This window comes from Chelonia mydas, chromosome 8 (genome assembly GCF_015237465.2).
Source record: "Chelonia mydas isolate rCheMyd1 chromosome 8, rCheMyd1.pri.v2, whole genome shotgun sequence".
Classification (NCBI taxonomy): Eukaryota; Metazoa; Chordata; order Testudines; family Cheloniidae; genus Chelonia; species Chelonia mydas.
The window spans coordinates 42,111,140-42,125,742 of NC_057854.1; the positions used below are offsets into that span (position 1 = coordinate 42,111,140).

At 49.6% G+C, this 14,603-nt stretch overlaps 1 protein-coding gene across 1 annotated transcript in view; it reads right to left on the minus strand.

The window, feature by feature from the left end:
• Positions 1 to 14,036, minus strand: part of TMEM121 (transmembrane protein 121) — a 180,289-nt gene extending 166,253 nt beyond the window's left edge. The window contains exon 1 of the transcript XR_006283382.1: positions 13,703 to 14,036. The gene's annotated coding sequence lies outside the window, so the exon portion shown is untranslated. The remainder of the gene's footprint in view (positions 1 to 13,702) is intronic.
• Between the last annotated feature and the right edge of the window lie 567 nt (positions 14,037 to 14,603).

Consider the following 14,603-nt stretch of genomic DNA (forward strand, 5'->3'; position numbering starts at 1 on the left):
ACTGCTGAATGAATCATACTGAATTGCAGTCTGCAGCATAAGGCCCAAGTCTAGAAGGGGAAAGTTGCAGGGCTCTGCCCTAAGAAAGGTGATGACTAGAAGCCTGAGGCCAAATTGGCGTGCATTCGAGGAGGCCACAAAGGTGTCAGAGGTGCATTTCCCAAGAGAACTCTAACAGTTCTCATTTGGAGATTCCTTGAAGATCATTGTGAAAGGAGCTGGTAGAACTATCTCACTCTCATTCCCACTGGAACCTCACCGGAGTTGAGCTGTGGGAAATTCTGACATTTCAAAGGAATTCACACATTGGGACAAAAAGTTGAATTACTGACATTTTTGGTAGAACAAAAATTTCCAAAAATAAGATAATTTTGAATTGTCTAAATGTAGTATTGCCAAAAAGCACAAATCAGGATCCCCCCCACCCCACCCCCCCACAAATAATGAGCCTTTTAAAAATAGATGATATTGTATTTTTGTCTGTTTTAATTTTTGAACTCCCCCTGCCGTACCACTCCCCCTGTGTGTGGGGGTGACAATTAGTGCCTGCCTGAGCTGCCACGGTGCATCATGGGAGTTCTGGTTCTCCCCTATGGGCCAGGCCTTCGGGCTGGCATACATCTCCTTTTTAGCTCATTGAAGCACCCAAACCACAACTCCCATGAGGCACTGTTTCACCACAGGTAGATGCAGCTTATGTTAAACTGACTGTAAATCAAATGTTTCAGTTCAGTTCAACAAACTGACAAGCTTCGAATCGGGCTGGAATATTTCATTTCCACTGCCCCAAGGGAAAATTTAAAAATACCAGCAAACTTGAAAATCTTGATTCTGCAGAGACTGTGTTTTCCTGACAGCAATCATTTTGACAGAAAATTCCCACTCAGCTCTCCCCACAGCCCTCTGCACGTCCCTCCCCACAGAACAGTGCGTGACACACACACCGCAGCTTGTGTCTGTGATGGCGGAGGTTCCCCCACCTACACACTAAAGGGTCAGGATTCTTTGTCTGAAAGTGCGCTTGGCACTAGCAAGCAGGGCGTGAATATGCCGTGGACCTTGCATGGCAGTCCCCTACCAGAGCTTCCAGCAGGAGCAATATGTTTCTCTGGGAAGCCATGCAGAGCACAGTCCTTGGGGGTGGAGGGACTTAGGGAGAGGGAATCTGCTTCTTGCCTCTCACTTGTGTCCCTGCACCATCATTTAAAGCCTGTTCATAACTGCAAACACAAGTTACAACACAGTGTCTTCACTGCCATATGTAGAGTAGGCAGGGCCTTAACGGTGTTTTGTAACCAAGCAAGGCTTAATTATAACCAAGGCTTGGTGAGAGCACCCAGTTAATGTCCAGTCTAAACTGCCAGTGGTAGCCACACTGTAAGTGGGGCCCCATCTCGGCAGTAGCTGTCGTGTGTTTGTAGCCTAGATATTATTATATTAATAACAAGGAATCTCCCAAGCCTCCCAATTCCTTGAAAAGGCCGCTCAGATCTCCAGGGCTGGTTTCAGTAGTTAGATTCCGTGCTAACAGCCCTTTCCTTCATTTATGGCTGTGTCTAGACGGAAAGTGAGGAGCTGCTATAAACATTTAATGTAACATCCCTGCCTACCTCGTAGTTTCAGCATTTCATGTCCCAGTGGTGCACACTCACACAAGCATCCTCCAGCCTATACAAAGTCACACACACACACACACAAATCTCCCTGCCCTCATTCACAATCACTCCCTCACAGGCACCATTCACAGCCCTTGCTCATCTGACATCTGCACACAAAGACATACACAGATACAGACTGAAAGACACGCATAGTAACACCCACAGGCACATCTAGGGTGACCAGATGTCCTGATTTTATAGGGACAGTCCCGATTTTGGAGGCTTTTTCTTAAATAGGCACCTATTGCCCCCCCACCCCCACCTCCTGTCCTGATTTTTTACACTTGCTATCTGGTCACCCTAGGCACATCTTATCAAACATGGTCTTATACATCTATCTTCTTCCGCAGCCCTCTCATTCCTTGCTTGCCTGACAGTCATGCACATTGACAATCAGTCACACATGCACAGACACACTCAGAAACGCACAATGCACCTGTGTTCCCTCACCCATCTCATTAGCCTCATGTTTCAGAAGTTTCAGTCAGCCAATCAGGAGGCAGAAGCAATCCCATGTGACATAGTCAGTTTACCGCACAGAAGGAATAATGAACAGTGCAGAGGTTCTCAAACTTCATTGCACCGCGCCCCCTTCTGACAACAAAAATTACTCCATGACCCCAGGAAGGGGGACCAAAGTGTGAGCCTGCCTGAGCCTCGCTGCCTTGGACAGGGGGAGGTGGGGCAAAGCCAAAGCTTGAGCCCACCGCCCTGGACGGGGGGCCAAAGCCAAAGCCCCAGGGCTTCAGCCCCAGGCAGGGGTCCTGTAACCTGAGCCCTGCTGCCTAGAGCTGAAGCCCTCAGGCTTCGGCTTTGGCATCGGGCAGTGGGACTCAGGCTTCAGCTTCAGCCCCAGGCCCCAGCAAGTCTAAGCCAGCCCTGGTGACCCCAATAAAATGGGTTTGTGACCCACTTTGAGGTCCCAACCCACAGCTTAAGAACCGCTGGAATAGTGAATGGTCTAAGTCACCAGTCCACACAATATCCACTGGCAGAAAATTGTTCACATAAATTAATCCATTTGAAGATAATGAGTGTGCTGAATACATTGAGTGGGAACTAGGATCAGTTCAAGAAGGGTTCACTAGCCGTAGAAGGGGCAACATTTGTAACAAACATTATTTTTAATTTGACTAGATCTGCCCCTGACTGCACTCACTAGCACTGCAGAGCCCCAAAACTGCAGCACACTGGCCCTGCAGCTCCTAGCTTGGCAGGTCTTTCAGGTCCAGGTCTTCTAAGAACCAACAGAACCAGGTGGAAGGAGAAGAGACCTGCCTGTCCTGCAAAACTGGTTACTGAGACAAAGTACAATATTTATTGCTTTTTTGTAGAGTAACTGTTGATTAAAACAGGCAAAACTAACATAATGGGATCCAGTCCGGAAGGTTTAAAGCCTGTCTGGGTATCATAAACGTGTTTAGTAACCCTGAAATACTGGATTTAATGTGCTGACAGCTCCAGTGATTTCACTCCAGCTGCACCTTACCCAGAGTGAGCCCCCATGCCTGGGCGTGCTGTAGAGAATGAGAGTGAAATCCTGGCCTTGTGGAAGCTAAGCTTAGTTTTGCCCGGCTGACCATCAAGGGCTAGACCTGTGACAGAACCAGGGGGCTTAATTACAGCAGTATTCGGAGCCGTCTCATGCTGCAGTGATGTGTGGAGAGACCTGGGTCCAGCCCTCTGGCCAGCAGGACAGCCAGGCTGGAGAGGGAAGAGCTAGAGAGATTCCTGGGAGAGACTCAGACAAATACTCCCCAACATAAAAACAACATTGACCATGCCAGCCTCACACTCAGCTTCTTAGCACCAGAGTGAGAGGGGCTGACTGCTGATTAGCTGGCTGCTGATTAGCTGTCCTGCTTCATGGAGCTTTATGACTGATCCCATGAGTCTTGAGCAGGCTGAACAATGCTATGGGCCACACACAGGCAACTGAACCGTCCAATTCACTGCCTTTGGCTGTGCAGTGCCCCTTTTGTAGTCAAGTCCCTGTGGTTTGCTGGCACAGAGGGTCAGTTCTTGAAGAGCTTACTCCTCTGGCTGTTCTCAACGGGAGTTTGGCCTGAGAAATGGCTAAGTAAGTATGTCAGGTTTTGGCCTAATCAGCACATATCAGGGCCATGTGCACAAATAACGGCGGTAAACAAGCATTATGTGTGGCACTTGCTGTGCATTCATCCAATCCAGGTACAGAACAATGCCATGTGACTTTTCAGGCCAGTCATCACGGAGCAACACAGCTCAGGTTTGGAATACCCATCATAAATTCACAGAGTAAAAGATTCCGAACAATATTCATTGAATGATTTCAAATGATGAATACATTAAAAAAAAGGGTGATGTGTTTATGGTTATTCTGCCACTGGAAAAGAGGCTAATTTCATTAGATAAATTTAGCCATTGTGAATTATTCCCCAGCTCTGCTGTGTATATGTAGTCTGAATAGCACTTTGGATCCTTCAAGATGAAAGGTACTATTATGGAGCTGTAGTGACTTGCTTCCCATTATAGGACTGATTTTGACACTCCACCACCTCCCTGTCTAACTTTCTCTACAAAGCTCCTTTCTGCCATTTCGTCTTTCATCTGTGGTCTCTAGCTGGAGAAGATTTTATTTAAATTTCTTTTTAGAATGCTGGAGATTAATCAGACAAGGCAGTCTGGGGATCTGAGACTCTCACTGAGGTGTTGCTCACAAGAAGTCTGCAATTTTTATTTAGTTAGTTTTGTAAACTCCGATCTCAAAATGGCTTGGACTCAAACAATCCCCTTTGTTTTATACATTAGTCCTTGATGAGAACTGCTGCATATTTTTATTAAGGTCAGGTGGGAATTTTCACTCATTTGATGTGCTGATATGAATTTCTGAGAGCTCTTTGCAAGGCAGCTTCCCATTAATCCTGTGGAGTTTATCACCTCCTTGGTGTTGCCTGCAGCATTTGTAAACTCTGTGGGCTTAGCAGCTGTGGCTCAGGGAGTATACAGGCCCTCTTCTGTGTCTCTGCAGGAAATGAAGCGCTCAACCTGCAGACTGCTGCAGCTTGCCAGCCCTTGACAGCAGTAGTTCCATTGCACAAAAAATTAGAAGCTCCACAGGAGAATGAGGTGCCTGAAGGACACTGAAACCCCCAGTGGGGGCTCCCTGCAAGTTATAGTCTCAGCTGGATTATGGAAAGGATCTAATGCAAGATCAGGGTGAGGGGATAGCTCAGTGGTTTGAGCATTGGTCTGCTAAACCCAGAGTTGTGAGTTCAGCCCTTGAGGGGGCCATTTAGGGATCTGGGGCAAAAAGGATTGGTCCTGCTTTGAGCAGCGGGTTGGACTAGATGACCTCTGAGGTACCTTCCAACCCTGATATTCTATGATAAGAGAACCCAGAGGAAGCAGCTGCTGCCTAAGGCAGGGAATGTGCCCTAGCTGCAGAAGAGCTTCCCCAAAGCACCTTTAGGCAAAGGGGAAGCCTGGTTCTCACTATAGACCCCTCCAATAACTCTATGCACTTCCTCCTGGACCTTCTCTGCTCTGTAAGAACTTAGGTGACCTCTTGCCCCGTACCGATTATGAATTCTAGACAACCCTTTCACTCCCATTGCAGAGTCATGGACACTGGGCCTTCTCTAATCCAGTCATTGGCATGCTCCCCCCACTCCAGTCACAGCCACTGAGGGCTAATGGGGGTCAATCACATACTCTTGAAATCTGTGGAGCAGAGAAAGGATAGCAGCAGGTCACTGACCTGCCTGTCTCAGAGCTAATTAAGGGAGAAAGCTATCTATCTCCAATTGGAGAGAGTCCAGCGGAGGGCAATGAAAATTATTAGGGGGCTGGGGTACATGACGTATGAGGAGAGGCTGAGGGAACTGGGATTGTTTAGTCTGCAGAAGAGAAGAGCGAGGGGGGATTTTATAGCAGCCTTCAACTATCTGAAGGGGAGTCCCAAAGAGGATGGAGCTAGATTGTTCTCAGTGGTAGCAGATGACAAAACAAGGAGTAATGGTCTCAAATTGCAGTAGGGGAGGTCTAGGTTGGATATTAGGAAAAACTATTTCACTAGGAGGGTGGTGAAGCACTGGAATGGGTTACCTAGGGAGATGGTGGAATCTCCATCCTTACAGATTTTGAAGATCCAGATTGACAAAGCCCTAGCTGGGATGATTTAGTTGGGGTTGGTCCTGCTTTAAGCAGGGGGTTGGACTAGATGACCTCCTGAGGTCTCTTCCAACCCTGATATTCTATGATTCTATTACTGTAATGCAAACACAAAATATTGAACAATGGTTCACTCAGTGAGCACCCTCTGTTCTGGGCTCTGAACAAGGCAGGGTCCTGTGGAAAAAATAGTATTTGATCATGTAATTAAAGATGGTATCCTAATGCATACAAATGTGGGAGGCGGAGGCAAATTAAGGAAGCACAGGCAACCTTAATTCTGGTATTTCCTAACTTTTGCATGCTTGGCTTTGCAACTTTAATGTTCTTTTAAGAGAGTTTTGCATGAGAGAGAGAGAGAGAGAGACTAGGTTTTTAAAGCAAATTGAAAAATGAGGAACTCTGTCCTGCGGAATCATATTTCAGAGTTGCAGCCGTGTTAGTCTGTATCCGCAAAAAGAAAAGGAGTACTTGTGGCACTTTAGAGACTAACAAATTTATAAATTTTGTTAGTCTCTAAGGTCCCACAAATACTCCTTTTCTTTTTGAGGAATCATATTGACACCCACATGGCTCATCAGCAGTAATGGAACCTTTAGATCCATTGGACAGACCTCTGCCACTTGAGCTAATCGAGGAACTGATAGCACTAATGATTATTTTTTTTAACAAGGGCAAAACAACATATTTTCCCCAAATCTTGTTCTTGGAAATGGTTGAACCATTTAGGCTGAAATGTTCACACACACAAAAAAGTCAGCCTGAGGTAGACACCTGGCATGGAAAATTTCAGCCCAAGCAGTTAAAGACTGGCCAGGTTATAAGCAACTGAAAACAAGGGCTTATAATGGGACGAACCTTAAGCATAGGTGGCGCTACTCTATATTAATTTGTTGAGCTCCAACAGTATACAACAGTGTCTAATTTGGACAGTTGGTGTGAATGGCTCACGGTGTCTAGGATGGAAGTACATGTAAAGCTAGGTGGTGGATGCTGCAGTCTTTTGCTGAAGTGGAAGGAGGTCTGGTGGAGCCTTGAGCCCCATATACACAGGATGTTTAGCAGTTCATAGGCTAGTTTGTATAATGGGTAGGTGGGTCACGGTTAGGAGGATGAATGTCTGGGTTCTTCATGGGAAGGGAGGGTTGGCTAGATATGGAGCATATTGCATAAGGTATTTGTAGTATATATGAGTTCGTTTCTGTCCCTCCCTCCCACAGTCTCTCTCCTCAGTGGAACAGGGGCCCAAGGACACTTACACCTGATAGGTTAGGTTGGGTTTGAAATTCAGGGAAAAGAGAAGGCCCATAGAGTGCCACATTCCTGCCCTGCCCACAGAGCCCTCCTCTTGCTTCCCTCTGACTCCCTCAGCAGCCAGCCATAGGCTCAGCCCACTCCTTCCTTCTGCACTGCATGAGGCACAGCATGTAGGGGGACAGGCAGATGTGCTACATTAACTCACAGTCCCCCACATTCTTGAGCCCCGCTGTGGGACCCTCCCCTGGCTTCCCCAGAGTCACTCCCACTGTAAGCTGACACGGATGAATGGGTTCCACTAGCAGTTGTACCTGTCTATGCTGAGGCTGACTGTGGTCCTTTTTCTTGCATCATAGATGCACCAGTCTCTAGCTGTTACGATCTGGGTGACACCAGACAGATACAGGTGCCTTATGCTCCACATGAGTCTTCATGGGCAGTGTTGAGGAGGCTGCCGGTGACTTGCTTCTCTCCCCACCTCCCTCTGCACAGAGATGTTGTATCTGACTGCCCCCAGCCCCTGAGGGAGGCAGAGCAGCTTTCAACAGCCACGAGGCTGGATACCAGATTGTTTGATGTAACTGGAAAGTGGAGACAGCTCTCCAGCAGTTTACACCCATTCAGGTTTCTGTAGGGACTACTCTTATCCAGCGGCACTGGGAGAGAAGAACCAGCACGGCACATAGACCAGCCCCACCACATAAATATCACTCCCCAAATCCAAGTGCCGGCTCTGTGGCTGTCCAGAGCTGGTATCATGATGTATTCCTCTTCCCTCCACCTCAGCCTGATCTACTGCTGCCCACCTGAATTAACCTGCCTCTGCCATAGGAGTGCAGAGCTCCGTAGTCAGCTCCTCCCATTCCACCGACACCCTTTCCAGGGCTAGCATTACTGGAAGGTTTGGTGTGGGAGGGAACTCTCCACTTGGCAGAGGCAGATTTTGGGGGTGCTCGGTGAAAATTTCCAGTCCCAGATTGATGGGATGTGGCTCATTCTGGAACAGCTCCTCCCACGGCGTGGGCACGTGGAGAGCTGCAATGGCAGATATGCAGGTGCTGGGAATGGGAAAAAGAAACGACTGCAATCTCCCCTTTGCAGTGTGATGCTGCACCCCATAATGCTTTATGGAAATATGCTTATGAATGTATATATGACATAACTGGAATATGTTTTATGCTACATATGCCATGTAACATATCTCTGCAAAGGTTATGATCAACTGAATATATTCATCCTATTTGTATGCATGTGTCATTTTTGTATTCAAAGTTATGAATATTGGCTGTGTACTTGTTTGATTTTAAGTAGCCTTAGTAAGGCATTTGGGCAGCTTCTTTAGAAGGGAATTTGCAAATTAAGTGCCCAGTCAAGAAACACTTAACGGACAACGGATCTTGGAAGGCTCCAATCCACATAAGAAGTCTACCTGAGGATGTTCAAGGTAGCATGTGAACAATGGCTGCTACCTGTAAGTTCTGAGTCATACATGGACATGTGACTTGCCCATGTGACTCCAAAACACCATCTTGTAGCTGGGATTCTACACAGGGGGAGGGAGGGGTGTCCACGCACAAAAGAAAGTCTATTTAAATCCCTGGGAGACTCCTCCATTTTGTCTTCAGCTGGCTCAAGAGATAGCTTCTCCACCCCAAAGGATACCTGAAAGAAACTGGAACAAAGGACAGTAACCACCGGGGGGTGGGGGGGTGAGTGACTGCTGGACCCAGACTAGAAGGAGGCTAGTCTGTAAAAGAGGCTTATTTTACATCTCTGAGGGTGAGATTTTATCTGTGTTCAGCTTCTTACTGTATTAAGTTTAGACTTGCATGTTTTATTTTATTTTGCTTGGTAATTCACTTTGTTCTGTCTGTTATCACCTGGAACCACTTAAATCCTACCTTTTGTATTTAATAAAATCACTTTTTACTTATTAATTAACCCAGAGTATGTATTAATACTGGGGGGGGGGGAAACAGCTGTGCATATCTCTCTGTCAGTGCCCCTTCCACTTCCCAGGCAGCCTTGACTTTTCTAGCCTTAGCTCTTCACAAAGCTCTGTGTGTGTGTGTGTGTGTGTGTAGGGGCATATCTCAGCACTTTTTGTAGGCTGCCTTTATGAGCAATCAGTTTTCTCTTTAATTCTCCAGCTTTCCTTCTCATTCAAAGGATTCTTTTGTATTCTCCACACACACCATGATGGGCCGGAATCCAGGCTCGATCGCCCTCTCCCCAGAGGGGCACACAAACATCTCAGGCGTTCCCATATCAAGGTTCTAAGTCTCTCTGCTTCACAGGTGCCAGGAATGAGGGGCGCTGGCTTTGTGCTTGATAGCAACGGCATGAAGAGGTCCAGCTGAACGGGAGCCATCTGTATTTACTTGCTGTGCCTTCTCCTCAATTAGCTGCCATTGCTTTGATAGTACACCTTGTATGTAAATATGGATCTCTCCAGAGAGTTGCTAGGAGGCACATTTGGCAATTTAGTCACCGTGGAGCAAAACTATTGTGAGTGGTTTTCAGTTGCAGAAAACAATAAAAAACAATGGAAGAGGGAAAGTGTTCAGATTTATGGAACCAAGACAAGTCTAGTTGGGTTTATCTGTTCTTCCTCGTTTTCCCTGCCATCTTGTCTAATTATCCAAGATATTTGTGTTTCCCAAGAAGCCAGTTTTGTCCTCCTACCTGACCCTGAAGCAAGAGTTTTTGGGCAGAACAATCCCTTCCCCAGCAGCATTGTTTGATGGCACGGTGCCCAAGTCTGAGTTCACTGCAGGCTTTGTGGAGAAATGAATCCTGGGTGTTTGGGAAAAGAAGCTGTTAGCTGAAGATGGAGATCTAGGGGATCCAGCATAGGGCAGGCTGTGGGAAATGCTTTTTGTGTAGGATTCTCTCTCAACTCCTCCCCCTCAAAAAAGTTTCATTTCCTGGTGTGAAAAATAACATGAGCGCCTTGTCTGAGTACCATGTCTGTGACAGGTTGGATCACAGAAAACCCCTTGGAACTGCCAACTGATGTGCTGAGACTACTTCTAACCTGTTTTCCCTGCCAGCTTGGAACTCCAGTACCTTGCCGTGTTTGAGCCAGACCCGCTAGCCTGCTACAAACCCAGACCCAAGTCTGAACCACATCCCCCAAAAGCTTGCACGCTTAACTGAAAACAGCTTAACAAGAGTTCCTGTCTCCAACACCCAGATGCCCAGTTTCCAATGGAGTCCAAACCCCAAATAAATCCGTTTTACCCTGTATAAAGCTTATACAGGGTAAACTCATAAATTGTTTGCCCTTGATAACACTGACAGAGAGAAAAGGAGGACTTGTGGCACCTTAGAGACGAACAAATTTATTTGAGCATAAGCTTTCGTGAGCTACAGCTCACTTCATCGGATGTAGCTCACGAAAGCTTATGCTCAAATAAATTTGTTAGTCTCTAAGGTGCCACAAGTACTCCTTTTCTTTTTGCGAATACAGACTAACACGGCTGCTACTCTGAAAACTGACAGAGAGATATGCACAGCTGTTTGCCCCTCTCCCCAGGTATTAATACATACTCTGGGTTAATTAATAAGTAAAAAGTGATTTTATTAAATACAAAAGGTAGGATTTAAGTGGTTCCAGGTGATAACAGACACTTCAGGGCCTCATCCTGCTCTCCTTTCCATCAGCATACAGTGGGAGTAATCCCAGTGATATGAATGGAATCACATCAATGTGAGAGAAAAATCAAGCCCAGACTATTCCCCATCTGGAAATGTTATCCTTGCACAATTATCATGTAAACCAGAGCTGAGGAAGCAGTAGCTTGTCTCTTCCCTGTCTCCAGCCCGTCCTCCAGGGAGGCAGGGCAGGACTGTACTTGGGACTGCTTAGCCCAGTCTATCTAAGAAGGATTTCAAACTGAGGAATTTCCACCACTTTGCTTGGGAGGCTGTACCACAGTGTAAACAACCTCAGCATTAGAGACCTTTTCCTGGTGCTCAGCCCCACTAATTTTCTGCTTGATTATATCCCATTATTCCTGCTTATATCCCATCTCACTCCATTAAGTCATTCTGATGACTAGAAGCCGCTGGACAACCAGGAATCAGTGGACTTAGGGTCTATCCTATAGTACCTGACCTACAACCTCAGATTAATCACTTCATTTCTCTGAGCCTCTGTTTCTTCTCCCACCCCGTCTGTCGGGTCTGTTTAGACAGTAAACTCTTCAGGGCAGGAACTCCTTTCGGTAGGGGTGTATACAGCACCTAGCACAACAGAACCTGGATCTGAGTTGGAGCCTTTAGGCTATAATTATAACATAATATAAATATTACTGCTATGATATAAATAACAAAGAGGAAACTAGCGGGAATATTAACACAGCTGCATTGGACACCTGTACAATTTATGGTGCACATTGCACAGTCACAGTAATAATATATCAACCTACATATTTAACTAGGAAACGAGGAATAGAAAATATTACATCTCTGTAGCTAGGTGCTAGTACAGAAGCCTTCAACATAGCATCTGGGCAGCTCCCAGGGCTGCAGAGATTTATTCCCAAAAAACTCCTGTGAGGGAGAAAAGTTCCACCTCTTTGTTCCATCCAGGGACAAAGGCCCAGCTCCTCAAAGGTGTTTAGGCTCCTAAATTCAATCAACTTCACACAGTTAGTCTATAGCAGAGCTGGGAACTGGTGACAGATCTCCTGCATCCAAGCTTAGAGCTCCAGCACAATCATTGCTGTGGAGTAGGGGTGTCTCTCTTGGCTTTTTGAGATGAGGTGGATGGGGCAGGGTTTGAGTTCCCATCTCTACCGCAGCTATTGTTTGGCTGGAGGCAGTTTTCTGTAAAACTGGGTTAAGCAGGCAGCCGAACATCTGTTTCCACTGTGACGGCTGCATCCTTGCAATGGGAACAAGAAAGAAACCCATTTTCTATTCAATTCAAACTGTCATAAGATGCAGCAAAAATCATGGCCAGACCCTAAAATCGCAGGATCCACATTGATTTTAATTTTTGTACACCCTGATTTTTCTGTCCCTTGAGGCTCTGGCGGGGGGATTTTTTGGAGGATTTTGCTGTGTGTGTTTCTCTGAGATATTTACATTCTCCCTCATGCACATTACCCCGCAGCAGCTCTGCACCTGACAGCCAGAGTAGGGAGAATGTGCATGGTGATGTCACAAAGGGGGCAGGGACTCTGCTAAAAACTTAGACAGTAGGTGCTGTGGGTGGAAGCTGGTGCTCAACATTGTGAAGATCAGCCATATCTGAGCTGAGGGCAGACCTTGTGGACATGATGATAGCACAGACAGATGGAGCCCAGACATACTGAGCAGGGCTGGGGGTCCTGCCAAAAGAATGAGAGCTGGTTCTCCCTCCTCCATGTTATAGAAGAGGAAAGTAGAAGGACTGTCAACCTCCACGCCTCTCTCCTCCAATGGGAGGGTAGATGTGGGCACTAAATGTGGGCAGGAGCCTGTTGCCAGCATGGGCCTGTATGGTGAGCTTCCCAGAGGGAGTGATATCCACTGTTCAAGGCAGGAGACAGAAGGGGACAAGTTTTTGCCTTCTTGTTTTCCCCATAATATTTAGCACCTTCCTCAGTCCTCTAACAATCTGCCTCTCTCAGGCAGGAGACAGCTACAGTGGGACATTACATAGGGCCTTAAGTCCCCAAGGCGAAAGGGAGCAAGTGATGGACAGTTCCTTGCTGATCCCTCCCCTGGGGCACCCATGCCAGCATGAAGAGCCATCCTGATACACACAACAAGCCTCACAGAGCCAGAGTCCTGCCAGAGCACAGCTCCGCTCCAGGGAGCCGCGGGACAACCCAGCTTCCTCCCCAGGCGGGAAGGGAAGAGCCCCTGGAGTTCTACCCACTGAAGTCTTGGGCAGGAGTGGCTGTAACTTTGCTGCCTGCTTGCAGGGATGCAGCTGTCTGTAACAAGTAGCTGGGGGAGGCGGAGAGGGGCAGTGGTGTCAGATGGGCGGGAGACTGAAGCTCGGGCACTGGCTAATGCAAGTTGGTGGGGTTTCATGGCCAGTTGCCTCCTCACTCCTGCAATCATGGTGCCCATGGTTATGTTGATCGATGCCACCCCTTCCCTGCCATGGGGTGCCGGGAAAGATCCAGGGAGTCCGGCTCTCCCATAACACGGAGCTTGTCTGGGAGGATCTGTAGCTTCCCCCTCCATGTACAGTTCAGGGAAAGCCAGGCTCCCTCCCGCAGCTGCCCACGAGTCACTCAGGCTGGGCACGGGACGGGTGCAGCCCTCCGACTGGCATGCCTGCCACCCGCGGGGAGCCCCTGCCTTCGCCCGCCGAGCGAGTGCCTGGGGAAGAGGGAGCTGCCCTGTGGGAGGTGGCAGCCCGAGCCACACTTCAACTAGTGCTCGCTGTCCTAGCAGCTCCACAGGAGGCGGCAGGGGGACCCTATTGACACCCCCCGCCCCCATCCTCCCTTCGGCCGGGTCTGAGTCCCTCCCGCACCGGGAAAAGGCTCCGGCCAGCAATGCCTCTGCGCCGGAGCAGGGCTCGGAGCCCGGCTCTGCTCCACGCCAGGGAATCAGGCAGAGCCGCGGGAGGGCGGCCAGCCCCCGGCGCCCCCGAACCAGCGCGGCGCAGCGCTTGCCCCCTCTCCTACCTGGGAGCTGTCCAGAGGCTGGAATCCAGCGGCGGCTGCCGGGCTTTGCTCGCCTCGCTGCGTGCCGTGAATGCTGGCGGCGCTCGTGCGGCGGGGAGCCCCGAGCCGGCTCCTCCCGGGGCCGGAGCAAACCCCCGGCGCGCTGGGCCCCCGGCGCCGTCCCCAGGGCGCAGAGCGTGCGGCGTAATCCCCTCGCTCAGAGCCCGCCGCTCGCCACTGCCCGGCCGGCGCCCGCCGCCTCCCGAGCGCTCCCTGCGCTCCGTTTCGCTCGCCGCCGATTGGCCGCGGGCTCCTGTGCGGGGCCAGGCGGCATCGCCCGCGCCTTCAGCCTGCGCCCCCGCCACCGCCCTGCGTCCCGGCAGCCCTGGGCAGGACGCACGCCGGGGAGCGCGGAGCTGCTGCTGCCGAGGCGGGGGCGGGCAGTGGGGAGGGGGGGCACGGGGGATCTCCGCGGCTGCTGCTCTCACAGGCCGGGGAAGCCGGTCGGAGGCAGCGGAGAGCGGAGCAGCCGGTCGGGCCGCCAGCTGGGCTCAGTGCCGGGGGAAAGCCCCCAGATCCGGGGCGCAAGGGGCGTGGGCCCCGGCCCTCCTCGGGCTCTGGCCGCAGCATAGAGCGAGGCACCGGCCGGGCCGCTGTCGTTCCGCCTGCCTCAAGTTTTCCTCGCTCGCGGGCCCTGAAGTGCCCAGTGGCCCCCTGATCGAGTCCCTCCCGCACAGGGGCCCAGACGGGCTCAGCCCGCTCCCTGGGGCACGTCCGGCTCTTAGAACTGAGCTTGGCACTTTAGAAACTGGCGCGGGAGGGAAGGGGGTCACGCTCACTTTGCAGCCGGGACAAAGCTCAGGGGGACCCAAAACCCAGCCCGGGGGAACCCAAGAGATGGGGCCAGTTCAGGTCAGAGGTC